Source organism: Camelus bactrianus, chromosome 2, assembly GCF_048773025.1.
Source record: "Camelus bactrianus isolate YW-2024 breed Bactrian camel chromosome 2, ASM4877302v1, whole genome shotgun sequence".
In the NCBI taxonomy this organism is placed as follows: Eukaryota; Metazoa; Chordata; class Mammalia; order Artiodactyla; family Camelidae; genus Camelus; species Camelus bactrianus.
The window spans coordinates 119,200-136,215 of record NC_133540.1 but is presented as its reverse complement, the minus strand read 5'-3'; positions in this window follow the sequence as shown (position 1 = coordinate 136,215).

Below are 17,016 nucleotides of genomic sequence, written 5' to 3'. Positions count from 1 at the left end.
TCAAATGGTAAATGCTAGAGAGGGTGTGGAAAACAGTGAACCCTTGTACACTGTCGGTGGGAATGTAGTTTGGTACAGCAGTTATGGAAAATGGTATGGAGAGTCCTCAAAAAACTAAAAATACACTTACTATATGATACAATAATCCCACTCCTGGGCATATATCCAAAGGAAGCATTAATACAGAAAGACACCAGCACCCCAATGTTCACAGCACTATTTACAATAGCCAAGACATGGAGACAGCTTAAATGTCCAACAACAGATGACTGGATACAGAAGCCGTGTCATGTATACAATGGAATACTACTCAGCCATAAAAAATAATATCATGCCATTTGGAGCAACATGGATGGCCCTGGAAAACATCATTCTAAGTGAAGTAAGCCAGAAAGAAAGAAAAACACCATATGACAACACTCATGTGGAATCTAAAATTAAACAGACTTAGAAAACAAACTCATGGTAATCAGAGGGGAACAGGGTGGGAAAGGATAGACTGGGAGTTCGAGATTTGCAGACAGTGAGTGGTAAATATAAAATAAAGCAACAAGTTTATACCACACAGCACAGGGAACCATAGTCAAAATCTTGTAGTAGCTCATGTTGAGAAAGGACATGAAAATGAATATACGAATGTTATTGTATGACTGAAGCATTGAGCTGTACACCAGAAATTGACACAAAATTGTAAACTGACTATAATTCAATAAAATAAAAATTTAAAAATCTGAATATTTAAAACGACCCTTGAGAGAAATGGCCCCATCTCACCAAAGGCAGGAAAACGCTGAGACACTATGGGGAGGAGGAGGGGAGATGGCGCTGAAAGGCCGGGAGAGCAGGAGGGCAGATAAAGAGGGGCACCAGGCAGGGGGCAAATGCGGAGAAGAGGGGATAGATGCTCTACCACAAGGAACGCTTGCCAGCAAGATGTGTGACAGGGCCATGTGGCATTTGGACAGGCCAGGGTGGAGCAGGGCTGAAAATGGGCCAAGGGCTGACCTGGGCATCTTTCAGGCTTCCAGCTGGGCTGGGGATGGAGGGAAACGTGTGACCCAGCCTCCCCTAGCCTCAGAGCAGGAGTCTTCAGACAAAAGCTCGGACAATGGCTGTATAGAAAATGGAGCTAAACAAACATCCAATTTCTGTGAATTATACGTGGAAAGTGTTGATTTATTGATGCCCAGTAGGCAGAGAACCAGTTCAAACTGCTCTCACTCGCTCCCATACACACAGCATTGTAAACATCCACTCACCCAGGCCTTGGCACAGGACACTTGCCGAAGAGTGGTCTGTTATTCCAAAGACAGGATGAGGCCTCAGAAAACCTGGGAGAAGGAGAAGGCAAAGTAGAGAATGGAAACCAGTGCAGGATCTGACCTCTGGTAATGGAGCATCAAAGATGAAACACTGTTTACCTTGGAAGCACACTTTCAAGAAGGCAGCAAGCATGGGATTGAAGGTGATGCGCTGAGAGTTAGAAGAGTGCACCGCAGATGCTTCGCTGACAGAACTCAAAAAATTAGCACAAAATATCCCCACAATTGAATCTGAGACCAAGATACGAGCTGCCAAATCTGAGCTAGCAGAGGCAGCGGAAAAAGAGGGATAGGGCTGCGGATGATGGCCCACGCAGAACTCAGGGATCTAGAGTGCGTTGTGGGTATTGGTGGGTACTTTCAAGAGAGCAAAGAGAACTGTGACCTCAGTGAGACAGCAACCGCACTGGAGCGTGAGGTTGAGTTTATCGATATGTCCTATGGCCACATCCAATGCATCTGCAGGACAAGGGACCAATTTGATAATTTGCGAATACAGCACATGTGGGGATCAATCAGAAATATCATGCATCTGGTCTGAGGGTTCCAGGGGGCGTTGGGTTTGAAATCAATATTAAAAGTTTTAGGATCTGCTATATTCGTAACCTAGACTTGGATAAAGGTCTGCTTTGAGGCAGAGGATGCGGAACAGCTCTGTGTTTGCTTTCATGAAACCATGACTCAAGGATGAGAGAACAAGGAAGAGTGGTCAAAGTCCATACCATGAGAAGATGAAGCATTTCTTACAGCATTACCACCCAAATGCAGATGCTATATTTTGGACTTCACTGACATTGTACTGCACCGAGGACACATAGGTCGGTCTGCGGGATCATCCCAGCAGGCCCTGAAGTATGACATCCATACATATGCTTCCACTGGTGTTTCTGTAGACAGAGAAGTTCTGGGAAGAACTGGTAACATTGGGAAATTCCCATGGCAGTAGAAAGTACAAGCGCACTCTCTGTAGGCTCTTTTGGAGACACTATAAAATGACATACAGAGGAATGCAGACCAGAAAACTTATAGAAGCTTCATTTCCAGTAGAGGAAGTGAATTGTGCGCTTTCAGAACTGTGAGATTAGCGTAATAAAAATGAGGTTCTACTAACTGATATAATATGGTGTGTTCATCACAACAAAGGGAACACCAGCAATTAGAGATATAACAGACAACACACACAGGAACAGGGCATGGCATCAAGGTCTAGGGAAAATTGTCCTCTCAGAAATGCATGGAATTGCTTACACCAAATACTCTAAAGTTTTCATAAATCCAAGCCATATAATTCTACACTACATACCTGAGAGTACTTGAAGTGTAGAGAAAAAGAAGTATAGTAAAAAAAACAGGAAGTGCCATTTTCTGTTCCAAAGTGATTGAAGGCCCAAAAAATAAGCTTTCAAACAACTAGACAGCAAAACGCTACCAGAGAAAGCACTGAAAATGGAAGTGAGGAAAACACTGATAAACAGCAGGGTCTCTGAATAACAAAAGGCAGACTACCAGAAAAGGGGAAGAGAAAGCCTAAAGAAGAACCCAATAATGACAGAAAACTCAATGGGTGAGATAATAACTGGGCTAAAGTCAGTCCTATGCAGACTACATAATGCAGAGGGACTCGTGAATGACTGTGATGACATGGGAACAGAAATCAATCGATCAGTAGAAGACACAGAAAAGCAAGTGCAAACCAACGTAAACATCGCTGTTGCATCATGGGTTAAGACAAAGCCGGAAAGAATAGGACTTATAGGTTTCCCAAATGGAAAAGCAAGAGAAAAAATAAAAAATTCTGAAAAGGAATTTGTACAAAAATCAGAATGAAACTTGCTGAAAGCCAAGAAAGGATCACCTATAAGAATTCAGTAAGTACACAGCATCCAAATGAGGTGTAATCCCAATAGAACTACAAGGAGTTGTAAAATTCAAATAAACAAATTTCATGATCATCCCAGTGATGTAAAATGCACCTTGAGGAAATCAACTTAGTCACAACAGAACATCCAGTGGGGTTTCAGCTGATATCTCAGCAGAAATTTTGCTGCACGGGGAGGAGTGCCAGGACATAGACCATATCCTGAAAGAGAAAAAGCTGCAATCTAGGGTAGCCTATGCCAAATGACCGCCGTTTATAACAACGGCAGAGCTAGGGAATTTCACTGACCGGCAAACCTTAAAAGAATTCAGCACTTTGAGACTGATCCTAAAACAAAAATTGAGAATCCTACACTGAGTAGAAAAGTAGCATGATGAAATGGATATAACAAAACCATTATTGCAAATGCAAGAAGAGTCTGAGTTGCAAAGAAGTAAGAAGAAGGCAAGGAGGACATCAAAATCCTAAAGATGGGAGAGGGTAGCAGGAAATCATAGGTGATTTAAGCACTATCTTAAGTGAATCAGCTTATATGACTGTCTGTCTGAAGCAAAAGGAGAGATGCATGGCCTAATGTGTTTGCAAAACAAACAAACAATCAGACAAACAAATACCAAAAGGTTACAGTTGGCTGACATATACCAAACAACCATGATTATTCAAAACAAAATACTCAAAGTGATGTCAAGGATCATTCATTACGCAATGACCCTGTATCGCGGCTAGCATGTACTCAAAACACTTGTATTCAGAACACAGACGCGTGCATTAATATTCATAGATACTGATCCAGAAGTGCATATCTTGACCCAAACAAATGACGGTTTTCAACAAGAGTGGGTCATAGTAAGGAATATAGACTTACAAGAATTCCAACAGGATGAATGAATGCCATATTCTAACCTAGGTAGAGAAGTAATGGCATAAGCCTATAACAAAGACAAGTAGCTCTGCAAAACTGTACTAAGAGCAAAATAGACATACAGGAAAGTGCACGTTGGGATTGGTTTCATTTCTAGGAATTTCAGCCCCCATGAAAAAAACGGATCCATGTTCTGAGAGTGTGGGTGTTTCAGCAGAAAGCAACAGACGGATATGTATTCTGAGTGAATGGATATTACACAAAAATGAGTTTCCTGGAGTGGGTCTCTGTGTACTGTGAACTGTTAGAAAGTTTAAAGAGCTGTCAATCGATAAACTGAACATGGGCACACTTCCCTCCGTTTTTACTGTGTATACAGATCTGAAAAACAGGAAAGAAGAAAGAGAAAAGACCATGTTACCCTTGTTGATATAATCACATTTCTCTTAGGTACCTCTCGTCTAAAGCAGCCTCTCCCCCAAAACTGACTTAATGCATCAACCACTGTGAATGTCATTTACCGGTTGGATTCCAGGTGGAATGTTGGTGTGTACCACGAGGCTTGTTGGGGCTGGTGGATCCAAGGTAACTGGGCAGAATTCTGTTGGTGGATCAGTGTGATGGTGTGGCTGCCACCCTATTTGGAGATTGGCTTAAGTCTTTGTTTCGGGAAGCTGTGTAACTTGGAGATACTGCTGCTGCCCAAAGACCTGAGTTCACGGGTCAGTTTCCAGAATCTGTAAGGGCATACAGTAGAAGAACTACCTGTCATCAGCTTAAAGCTGAGGCTCCGATGTACGTTCAGAATTGCACATTCTTGTTGACGTCGACTTAATGGGAGACACGAAGAGAAGTTGGCAGAAAATCTGGCTACACGGACTGAGGAGACGTGCGAACACATTGATGAGAGTTTTTCTGCTACAGTGAAGAATATCGTCATGGAGACATCTCTAGAGCATACCAGGCTCGAAAGAAATTCATGAGAGCTACTGAACCTCGCTGATACTGGCAGAAACATACTGAGTGTGAACTTGTACTTGGGAAATTTACTCGATTCTCTGCTCCAAGAATGGGTCCATGATTACTAATGTCTAAAGAGAAGAGATGGTAGAGATGATAAAAGCGCTCATGTTATTGGAAGAGTTCATGAGAATACACACATATCAAGGGGCAGTTATGAATCATTCAGACCAAAATGCACCAAGCCAAAGTAAGCCGAATCCCAGGTTTGTGCCTAGCTATCAATCACATGGTCTTCCCTCCACTCCACTCAGTCATCCATTTCAAAGGATCAGAACCTGAGCTGCAATGAATCCGTTAGGAGGAAAGCAAGCCCCTACTAGAATCAGAGTTCCTATTCCTTCACACACGGTGAACAACAGTGAACACCTTAAAGGTCAAATACTCTCGAGTAAAATAGATAGGAATTGAATACTTAGCTCACACAAAGAAATGATGACCTTCTCCTAGATTCAGCAAATGCTGGGTTTATGTATACTTTGGGCTGAAAGGAGTGTGGGAAGTGTGGGGAATCTTTGACTGAACGTGACTTCGTATTAGGCCTCAGTTATTCAAGACAGTAAAGGAAAATATTAGATGTCAGATAGTGAACTGAAATGTAAAATTAGCCAAAAACATTAAAGACACAGGTTTTGTGGACCGTCGTTCCCTTCCGTCAAGCCCCGGGTTCACTATATCTTGGAGGTGCAGACTTGGTTGTGTTAAATTGCTTTACCCAACATGATCGGATGATTAAGTCTTCTCAGCACTGTTAGAAGAACACCTGTTTCTCAATAGCCTAGCAAAGCTGCAGCAGGTTTCTCATAGTTAAATGCCTCTAGGTGCTTTTGGAATCAAGCCTAAATTTATATATTCTGTTTAGATTTTCTTGTATATTCCTAGAGAATAATGTTACCCCTTGAAATGCCAACATTGCCTAGTATGTGTCATTGGGAGTAAAGGCCACCACCTGCATAAGGGAAACGAAGGTTGGGCGTTATTTCATGGTTCCAATAGGTATTTCATTGTTCCTTTTGTTGTTGGAGGCTTCATGAGAAAAGACTTGACATGACCACTTCAAGCTTTTGGAGTGCTATTTTACATTGAGTCTGTCTGTTTTTTCCTTAGAGCTGACAAAATGTTACAAAAATTGTCAAGTCTGGCTTTTGTTGATTTGGTAATTTTCAAAAACTAACTTCAATTTCATATAAATCCTAAAACATGTAAATCGATACTATTAACCTTCTTAAAGACTGCAAATGCCATATCAACCTAATGTCAAAGATGGGGTCTTCGGACAAACCCTCCGACCATGGCTGTAAACAAAACGGAGCTAATCTAATATCCAATTTCTGTGAATTATTTGTGGAAAGTGTTGATTTATCGATGCCCAGTAGGCAGAGAACCAGTGCAAACTGCTCTCACTCGCTCCCATACACAAAACTTTGTAAACATTCAATCAAACAGCCCTTGGCACAGGACAATTGCCGAAGAGTGGTCTGTCACTTCCAAATACAGGATGAGGCCTCAGAAAACCTGGAAGCAGGAAAAGGCAAAGTAGAGAATGGAAACTAGTGCAGGGTCTGACCTGTGGTAATGCAGCATCAAAGGTGAAACTCTGTTTTACTTGGAAGAACACTCTCAAGCGGGCAGCAGGCATGGGATTGAAGGTGATGCGCTGAGTATTAGCAGAGTGAACAGCAGATGCTTGGCTGACAGAACTCAAAGAAATCAGCTCAAAATATCCCCACAATTGAATCTGAGACCAAGATCCGAGCTGCCAAATCTGAGCTAGCAGAGGCAGCGGAAAAAGAGAAGTAGGGCGACAGATGATGGCTCTCGCACAACTCAGGGATCTAGAGTGCGTTGTGGGTTTTGGTGGGTACGTTCAAGAGAGCAAAGAGAACTGTGAACTCAGTGAGACAGCAACCGCACTGGCTCGTGAGTTTGACATTATCAGTACGTCCTTAGGCCACATCCACTGCATCTGCAGGACCAGGGCCCAATTGGACATTTTGCCAATAGAGCACGTGTGGGTCTCAATCAGAGGTATCATGCATCTGGACTGAGGGTTCCTGGGTGCGTTGGGATTGAAATAAGTATTAAAAGATTTAGGAACTGCTACATTCATAACCTGGATTGGGATTACAGACTGGTTTGAGGCAGAGGATGGGGAACAGCTCTGTGGTTGCCTTCGTGATTCCATAACTCAAGAATGAGAGAACTAGGAAGAGTGGTCAAAGTCCATACCATGAGAAGATGAAGCATTTCTTACAGCATTACCACCCAAATGCAGATGCTATATTTTGGACTTCACTGACAGGGTACTGCAACGAGGACACATAGGTCGGTCTGCGGGATCATCCCAGCAGGCCCTGAAGTATGATATCCATACATATGCTTCCACTGGTGTTTCTGTAGACAGAGAAGCTCTGGGAAGAACTGGTAACATTGGGACATTCCCATGGCAGTAGAAAGTACAAGCGCACTCTCTGTTGGCTGTTTTGGAGACACTTCAAAATGACATACAGAAGAATGCAGAGCTGAAAACCTATAGAAGCTTCATTTCCACTAGAGGAAGTGCCCTGCGCCCTTTCAGAATTGTGAGATAAATGTAATAAAAAAGAGGATCAACTAACTGAAACAGTATGGTGTGTTCATCACAACAAAGACAACACCAGGATTTAGAGATATACCAGACAACACACACAGGAACAGGGCATGGCATCAAGGTCTAGGGAAAATTGTCCTCACAGAAATACCTTGGAAATGCGTACACCAAAAAGTCTAAAGTTTGCACTTATCCAAGCCCAATTTGTCTATATTAGATACATGATATTACCTGAACTATAGGGTAAAAGAAGTATAGTAAAAGAAACAGGAAGTACCATTTTCAGTTCCAAAGAGATTGAAGGCCCAAAAAATAAGCTTTCAAACAACTAGACGGCAAAACGTTACCAGAGCAAGCTCTGAAAATAGATGTGAGGAAAACACTGATGAACAACTGTGCCTCAGAATCACAAAAGCAAAATACCAGAAAAGGGGAAGAGAAAGTCTAAAGAATAACCAATAAAATCAGAAAAGTCAATGGATGCGATAAAAACTGGGCTAAGGTCAATCCTAAGCAGACTACATAATGCAGAGGGACTCGTGAATGACTGCGAGGACAGGGGAACAGAAATCCCTTGATCAGAAAATGGCACAGAAAAGCAAGTGCAATCCAATGCTAACATCACTGTTGAATCATGGATTAAGTGTAAGCAGGTAAGAATAGGACTCATAGGATTCCCAAATGGAAAAGCAAGTGATAAAATAAAAAATTCTGAAGAGGAATTTGTAGAAAAATCAGAAAGAAATTTGCTGAAAGCCAAGAAAGTATCATCTATACGAATTCAGGAAGTACACAGCGTCCAAAATAGGTGGAATCCCAATAGACCAACAAGCAGCTGTAGAATTCAAATAAACAAAGTTCATGATCATCCCAGTGATGTAAAATGCACCTCGAGGAAAGCAACTTAGTCACAACAGAACCTCCAGAGGGGTTTCAGCTGATATCACGGCAGAAAATTTGCAGCACTGGGAGGAGTGCAAGGAAATAGGCCATACCCTGAATGAGAAAAAGCTGCAATCTAGGGTAGCCTATGCCAAATGACCGCCATTTATAACAACGGCAGAGCTAGGGAATTTCACTGATCTTGAAACCTTAAAAGAATTCAGCAGTTTGAGACTGATACTAAAACAAAAATTGAGATTCCTACCCTGAGTAGAAAAGAAGCAAGAAGAAATTGATATAACAAAACCATTATTGTAAATGCAAGGAGAGTCTCATTTGCAAAGAAGTAACAAGAATAAGGCAAGGAGGACATCAAAATCTTAAAGATGGGAGAGGATAGCATGAAATCACAGGTGATTATAAGCACTATCGTCAGTGAATCAGCTTACATGACTGTCTGAAGCAAAAGGAGAGATGCATGGCATAATGTGTTTGCAATACAATCAGACAAACAAACAAACACCAAAAGGTTACAGTTGGCTGACATATACAATACAAACATGATTATTCAAAACCAAATGATCAAATTGATGACAAGGATCATTCAACACGCATCGACCCAGTATTGCGGCTAGCATGTACTCAAGAAACTTGTATTAAGAAAACAGATGCGTGCATTAATATTCATAGATACTGATCCACAAGTGCATATTGTGAGCCTACCCAAATCACGGTTTTGAATAAGAGTGAGTCATAGAACGGGATATAGTCTTACAAGTCTTCCAAAAGGAAGAATGAATGCCATATTCTATGCTTCGTAGGGAAGAAATGGCATAATCCTATAACAAAGAAAAGTAGCTTTGCAAAATTGTACTAAGTGCAAAAGAGACAGACAGGAATGTGCACGTTGGGATTCGTTACATTTCTAGGAATTTCAGCAACCATGAATCAAATGGATCCATGTTCTGAGAGTGTGGGTATTTCAGCAGAAAGCAAAAGACGGATATGTAATCTGGGTGAATGGATATTACACAAACATGAGTTTCCTTGAGTGTGTCTCTGTGTACTGTGAACTGTTAGAAAGTTTAAAGAGGTGTGAATCCATAAACTGAACATGGATACACTTCCCTCCATTTGTACAGTGTATACAGATTTGAACAAAAAGGAAAGAGAGAAGAGAAAAAGACCACGGGACCCTTCTGGATAGAATCACATTTCCCTTAGGAAAATCTCGTCAAATGCAGCATCACCCCCAACACTGACTTGATGCATCAACCACTGGGGATGGCAGTTACCGGTTGGATTCCAGGTGGAATGTTGTTGTGTACCACGAGGCTTGTTGCGGCTGGTGGATCCAAGGTAACTGGGCAGAATTCTATAGGTGGATCAGTTTGATTGTGGTTCTGCTGCCCTATGTGGAGATTGGCTTACGTCTTTTGTTCGGGAAGCTGAGTAAGTTTGAGATACTGCTGCTGCCCAAAGACCTCAGTTCACGGGTCAGTTTCCAGAATCTGAAAGGGCAGACAGTGGAAGATCTGCCTGTCATCAGCTTACTGGTGAGGCTCCGAGGTAATTTCAGACTTGCCCATTCCTGTTGACGTCGACTTTATGGGAGACACGAAGAGAAGCTGGCAGAAAAACTGGCTGCATTGTTTGAGGAGATGTGCGAACACATTGAAGAAAGTTGTTCTGCTACAGTGGAGAATATCGGCATGGAGACATCTCTAGAGCATACCAGGCTCGGAAGACATTCATGAGACCTACTGAAACTCGCTGATACTGGCAGAAACATACAGAGTGTCAACGTGCCCTTGAGAAAGTTACTCGATTCACTGCTCCAAGAACGGGTCCAAGATTCCTGACATCTAAAAGAGAAGAGATGGCAGAGATGATAAAAGCGCTCATGTCCTTGGAAGAGGTCGTGGGAATCCACACATCCCAAGGGGCATTTACAAATCATTCACACCGAAATGCACCAAGCCCAGGTAAGCCTATTAACAGGTTTGTTGTTAGCTATCAATCACATGGTCTTCCCTCCACTCCACTCAGTCATCCATTTCAAAGGATCAGAACCTGAGCTGCAATGAATCCGTTAGGAGGAAAGCAAGCCCCTACTAGAATCAGAGTTCCTATTCCTTCACACACGGTGAACAACAGTGAACACCTTAAAGGTCAAATACTCTCGAGTAAAATAGATAGGAATTGAATACTTAGCTCACACAAAGAAATGATGACCTTCTCCTAGATTCAGCAAATGCTGGGTTTATGTATACTTTGGGCTGAAAGGAGTGTGGGAAGTGTGGGGAATCTTTGACTGAACGTGACTTCGTATTAGGCCTCAGTTATTCAAGACAGTAAAGGAAAATATTAGATGTCAGATAGTGAACTGAAATGTAAAATTAGCCAAAAACATTAAAGACACAGGTTTTGTGGACCGTCGTTCCCTTCCGTCAAGCCCCGGGTTCACTATATCTTGGAGGTGCAGACTTGGTTGTGTTAAATTGCTTTACCCAACATGATCGGATGATTAAGTCTTCTCAGCACTGATAGAAGAACACCTGTTTCTCAATAGCCTAGCAAAGCTGCAGCAGGTTTCTCATAGTTAAATGCCTCTAGGTGCTTTTGGAATCAAGCCTAAATTTATATATTCTGTTTAGATTTTCTTGTATATTCCTAGAGAATAATGTTACCCCTTGAAATGCCAACATTGCCTAGTATGTGTCATTGGGAGTAAAGGCCACCACCTGCATAAGGGAAACGAAGGTTGGGCGTTATTTCATGGTTCCAATAGGTATTTCATTGTTCCTTTTGTTGTTGGAGGCTTCATGAGAAAAGACTTGACATGACCACTTCAAGCTTTTGGAGTGCTATTTTACATTGAGTCTGTCTGTTTTTTCCTTAGAGCTGACAAAATGTTACAAAAATTGTCAAGTCTGGCTTTTGTTGATTTGGTAATTTTCAAAAACTAACTTCAATTTCATATAAATCCTAAAACATGTAAATCGATACTATTAACCTTCTTAAAGACTGCAAATGCCATATCAACCTAATGTCAAAGATGGGGTCTTCGGACAAACCCTCCGACCATGGCTGTAAACAAAACGGAGCTAATCTAATATCCAATTTCTGTGAATTATTTGTGGAAAGTGTTGATTTATCGATGCCCAGTAGGCAGAGAACCAGTGCAAACTGCTCTCACTCGCTCCCATACACAAAACTTTGTAAACATTCAATCAAACAGCCCTTGGCACAGGACAATTGCCGAAGAGTGGTCTGTCACTTCCAAATACAGGATGAGGCCTCAGAAAACCTGGAAGCAGGAAAAGGCAAAGTAGAGAATGGAAACTAGTGCAGGGTCTGACCTGTGGTAATGCAGCATCAAAGGTGAAACTCTGTTTTACTTGGAAGAACACTCTCAAGCGGGCAGCAGGCATGGGATTGAAGGTGATGCGCTGAGTATTAGCAGAGTGAACAGCAGATGCTTGGCTGACAGAACTCAAAGAAATCAGCTCAAAATATCCCCACAATTGAATCTGAGACCAAGATCCGAGCTGCCAAATCTGAGCTAGCAGAGGCAGCGGAAAAAGAGAAGTAGGGCGACAGATGATGGCTCTCGCACAACTCAGGGATCTAGAGTGCGTTGTGGGTTTTGGTGGGTACGTTCAAGAGAGCAAAGGGAACTGTGAACTCAGTGAGACAGCAACCGCACTGGCTCGTGAGTTTGACATTATCAATACGTCCTTAGGCCACATCAACTGCATCTGCAGGACCAGGGCCCAATTGGACATTTTGCCAATAGAGCACGTGTGGGTCTCAATCAGAGGTATCATGCATCTGGACTGAGGGTTCCTGGGTGCGTTGGGATTGAAATAAGTATTAAAAGATTTAGGAACTGCTACATTCATAACCTGGATTGGGATTACAGACTGGTTTGAGGCAGAGGATGGGGAACAGCTCTGTGGTTGCCTTCGTGATTCCATAACTCAAGAATGAGAGAACTAGGAAGAGTGGTCAAAGTCCATACCATGAGAAGATGAAGCATTTCTTACAGCATTACCACCCAAATGCAGATGCTATATTTTGGACTTCACTGACAGGGTACTGCAACGAGGACACATAGGTCGGTCTGCGGGATCATCCCAGCAGGCCCTGAAGTATGATATCCATACATATGCTTCCACTGGTGTTTCTGTAGACAGAGAAGCTCTGGGAAGAACTGGTAACATTGGGACATTCCCATGGCAGTAGAAAGTACAAGCGCACTCTCTGTTGGCTGTTTTGGAGACACTTCAAAATGACATACAGAAGAATGCAGAGCTGAAAACCTATAGAAGCTTCATTTCCACTAGAGGAAGTGCCCTGCGCCCTTTCAGAATTGTGAGATAAATGTAATAAAAAAGAGGATCAACTAACTGAAACAGTATGGTGTGTTCATCACAACAAAGACAACACCAGGATTTAGAGATATACCAGACAACACACACAGGAACAGGGCATGGCATCAAGGTCTAGGGAAAATTGTCCTCACAGAAATACCTTGGAAATGCGTACACCAAAAAGTCTAAAGTTTGCACTTATCCAAGCCCAATTTGTCTATATTAGATACATGATATTACCTGAACTATAGGGTAAAAGAAGTATAGTAAAAGAAACAGGAAGTACCATTTTCAGTTCCAAAGAGATTGAAGGCCCAAAAAATAAGCTTTCAAACAACTAGACGGCAAAACGTTACCAGAGCAAGCTCTGAAAATAGATGTGAGGAAAACACTGATGAACAACAGTGCCTCAGAATCACAAAAGCAAAATACCAGAAAAGGGGAAGAGAAAGTCTAAAGAATAACCAATAAAATCAGAAAAGTCAATGGATGCGATAAAAACTGGGCTAAGGTCAATCCTAAGCAGACTACATAATGCAGAGGGACTCGTGAATGACTGCGAGGACAGGGGAACAGAAATCCCTTGATCAGAAAATAGCACAGAAAAGCAAGTGCAATCCAATGCTAACATCACTGTTGAATCATGGATTAAGTGTAAGCAGGTAAGAATAGGACTCATAGGATTCCCAAATGGAAAAGCAAGTGATAAAATAAAAAATTCTGAAGAGGAATTTGTAGAAAAATCAGAAAGAAATTTGCTGAAAGCCAAGAAAGTATCATCTATACGAATTCAGGAAGTACACAGCGTCCAAAATAGGTGGAATCCCAATAGACCAACAAGCAGCTGTAGAATTCAAATAAACAAAGTTCATGATCATCCCAGTGATGTAAAATGCACCTCGAGGAAAGCAACTTAGTCACAACAGAACCTCCAGAGGGGTTTCAGCTGATATCACGGCAGAAAATTTGCAGCACTGGGAGGAGTGCAAGGAAATAGGCCATACCCTGAATGAGAAAAAGCTGCAATCTAGGGTAGCCTATGCCAAATGACCGCCATTTATAACAACGGCAGAGCTAGGGAATTTCACTGATCTTGAAACCTTAAAAGAATTCAGCAGTTTGAGACTGATACTAAAACAAAAATTGAGATTCCTACCCTGAGTAGAAAAGAAGCAAGAAGAAATTGATATAACAAAACCATTATTGTAAATGCAAGGAGAGTCTCATTTGCAAAGAAGTAACAAGAATAAGGCAAGGAGGACATCAAAATCTTAAAGATGGGAGAGGATAGCATGAAATCACAGGTGATTATAAGCACTATCGTCAGTGAATCAGCTTACATGACTGTCTGAAGCAAAAGGAGAGATGCATGGCATAATGTGTTTGCAATACAATCAGACAAACAAACAAACACCAAAAGGTTACAGTTGGCTGACATATACAATACAAACATGATTATTCAAAACCAAATGATCAAATTGATGACAAGGATCATTCAACACGCATCGACCCAGTATTGCGGCTAGCATGTACTCAAGAAACTTGTATTAAGAAAACAGATGCGTGCATTAATATTCATAGATACTGATCCACAAGTGCATATTGTGAGCCTACCCAAATCACGGTTTTGAATAAGAGTGAGTCATAGAACGGGATATAGTCTTACAAGTCTTCCAAAAGGAAGAATGAATGCCATATTCTATGCTTCGTAGGGAAGAAATGGCATAATCCTATAACAAAGAAAAGTAGCTTTGCAAAATTGTACTAAGTGCAAAAGAGACAGACAGGAATGTGCACGTTGGGATTCGTTACATTTCTAGGAATTTCAGCAACCATGAATCAAATGGATCCATGTTCTGAGAGTGTGGGTATTTCAGCAGAAAGCAAAAGACGGATATGTAATCTGGGTGAATGGATATTACACAAACATGAGTTTCCTTGAGTGTGTCTCTGTGTACTGTGAACTGTTAGAAAGTTTAAAGAGGTGTGAATCCATAAACTGAACATGGATACACTTCCCTCCATTTGTACAGTGTATACAGATTTGAACAAAAAGGAAAGAGAGAAGAGAAAAAGACCACGGGACCCTTCTGGATAGAATCACATTTCCCTTAGGAAAATCTCGTCAAATGCAGCATCACCCCCAACACTGACTTGATGCATCAACCACTGGGGATGGCAGTTACCGGTTGGATTCCAGGTGGAATGTTGTTGTGTACCACGAGGCTTGTTGCGGCTGGTGGATCCAAGGTAACTGGGCAGAATTCTATAGGTGGATCAGTTTGATTGTGGTTCTGCTGCCCTATGTGGAGATTGGCTTACGTCTTTTGTTCGGGAAGCTGAGTAAGTTTGAGATACTGCTGCTGCCCAAAGACCTCAGTTCACGGGTCAGTTTCCAGAATCTGAAAGGGCAGACAGTGGAAGATCTGCCTGTCATCAGCTTACTGGTGAGGCTCCGAGGTAATTTCAGACTTGCCCATTCCTGTTGACGTCGACTTTATGGGAGACACGAAGAGAAGCTGGCAGAAAAACTGGCTGCATTGTTTGAGGAGATGTGCGAACACATTGAAGAAAGTTGTTCTGCTACAGTGGAGAATATCGGCATGGAGACATCTCTAGAGCATACCAGGCTCGGAAGACATTCATGAGACCTACTGAAACTCGCTGATACTGGCAGAAACATACAGAGTGTCAACGTGCCCTTGAGAAAGTTACTCGATTCACTGCTCCAAGAACGGGTCCAAGATTCCTGACATCTAAAAGAGAAGAGATGGCAGAGATGATAAAAGCGCTCATGTCCTTGGAAGAGGTCGTGGGAATCCACACATCCCAAGGGGCATTTACAAATCATTCACACCGAAATGCACCAAGCCCAGGTAAGCCTATTAACAGGTTTGTTGTTAGCTATCAATCACATGGTCTTCCCTCCACTCCACTCAGTCATCCATTTCAAAGGATCAGAACCTGAGCTGCAATGAATCCGTTAGGAGGAAAGCAAGCCCCTACTAGAATCAGAGTTCCTATTCCTTCACACACGGTGAACAACAGTGAACACCTTAAAGGTCAAATACTCTCGAGTAAAATAGATAGGAATTGAATACTTAGCTCACACAAAGAAATGATGACCTTCTCCTAGATTCAGCAAATGCTGGGTTTATGTATACTTTGGGCTGAAAGGAGTGTGGGAAGTGTGGGGAATCTTTGACTGAACGTGACTTCGTATTAGGCCTCAGTTATTCAAGACAGTAAAGGAAAATATTAGATGTCAGATAGTGAACTGAAATGTAAAATTAGCCAAAAACATTAAAGACACAGGTTTTGTGGACTGTCGTTCCCTTCCGTCAAGCCCCGGGTTCACTATATCTTGGAGGTGCAGACTTGGTTGTGTTAAATTGCTTTACCCAACATGATCGGATGATTAAGTCTTCTCAGCACTGATAGAAGAACACCTGTTTCTCAATAGCCTAGCAAAGCTGCAGCAGGTTTCTCATAGTTAAATGCCTCTAGGTGCTTTTGGAATCAAGCCTAAATTTATATATTCTGTTTAGATTTTCTTGTATATTCCTAGAGAATAATGTTACCCCTTGAAATGCCAACATTGCCTAGTATGTGTCATTGGGAGTAAAGGCCACCACCTGCATAAGGGAAACGAAGGTTGGGCGTTATTTCATGGTTCCAATAGGTATTTCATTGTTCCTTTTGTTGTTGGAGGCTTCATGAGAAAAGACTTGACATGACCACTTCAAGCTTTTGGAGTGCTATTTTACATTGAGTCTGTCTGTTTTTTCCTTAGAGCTGACAAAATGTTACAAAAATTGTCAAGTCTGGCTTTTGTTGATTTGGTAATTTTCAAAAACTAACTTCAATTTCATATAAATCCTAAAACATGTAAATCGATACTATTAACCTTCTTAAAGACTGCAAATGCCATATCAACCTAATGTCAAAGATGGGGTCTTCGGACAAACCCTCCGACCATGGCTGTAAACAAAACGGAGCTAATCTAATATCCAATTTCTGTGAATTATTTGTGGAAAGTGTTGATTTATCGATGCCCAGTAGGCAGAGAACCAGTGCAAACTGCT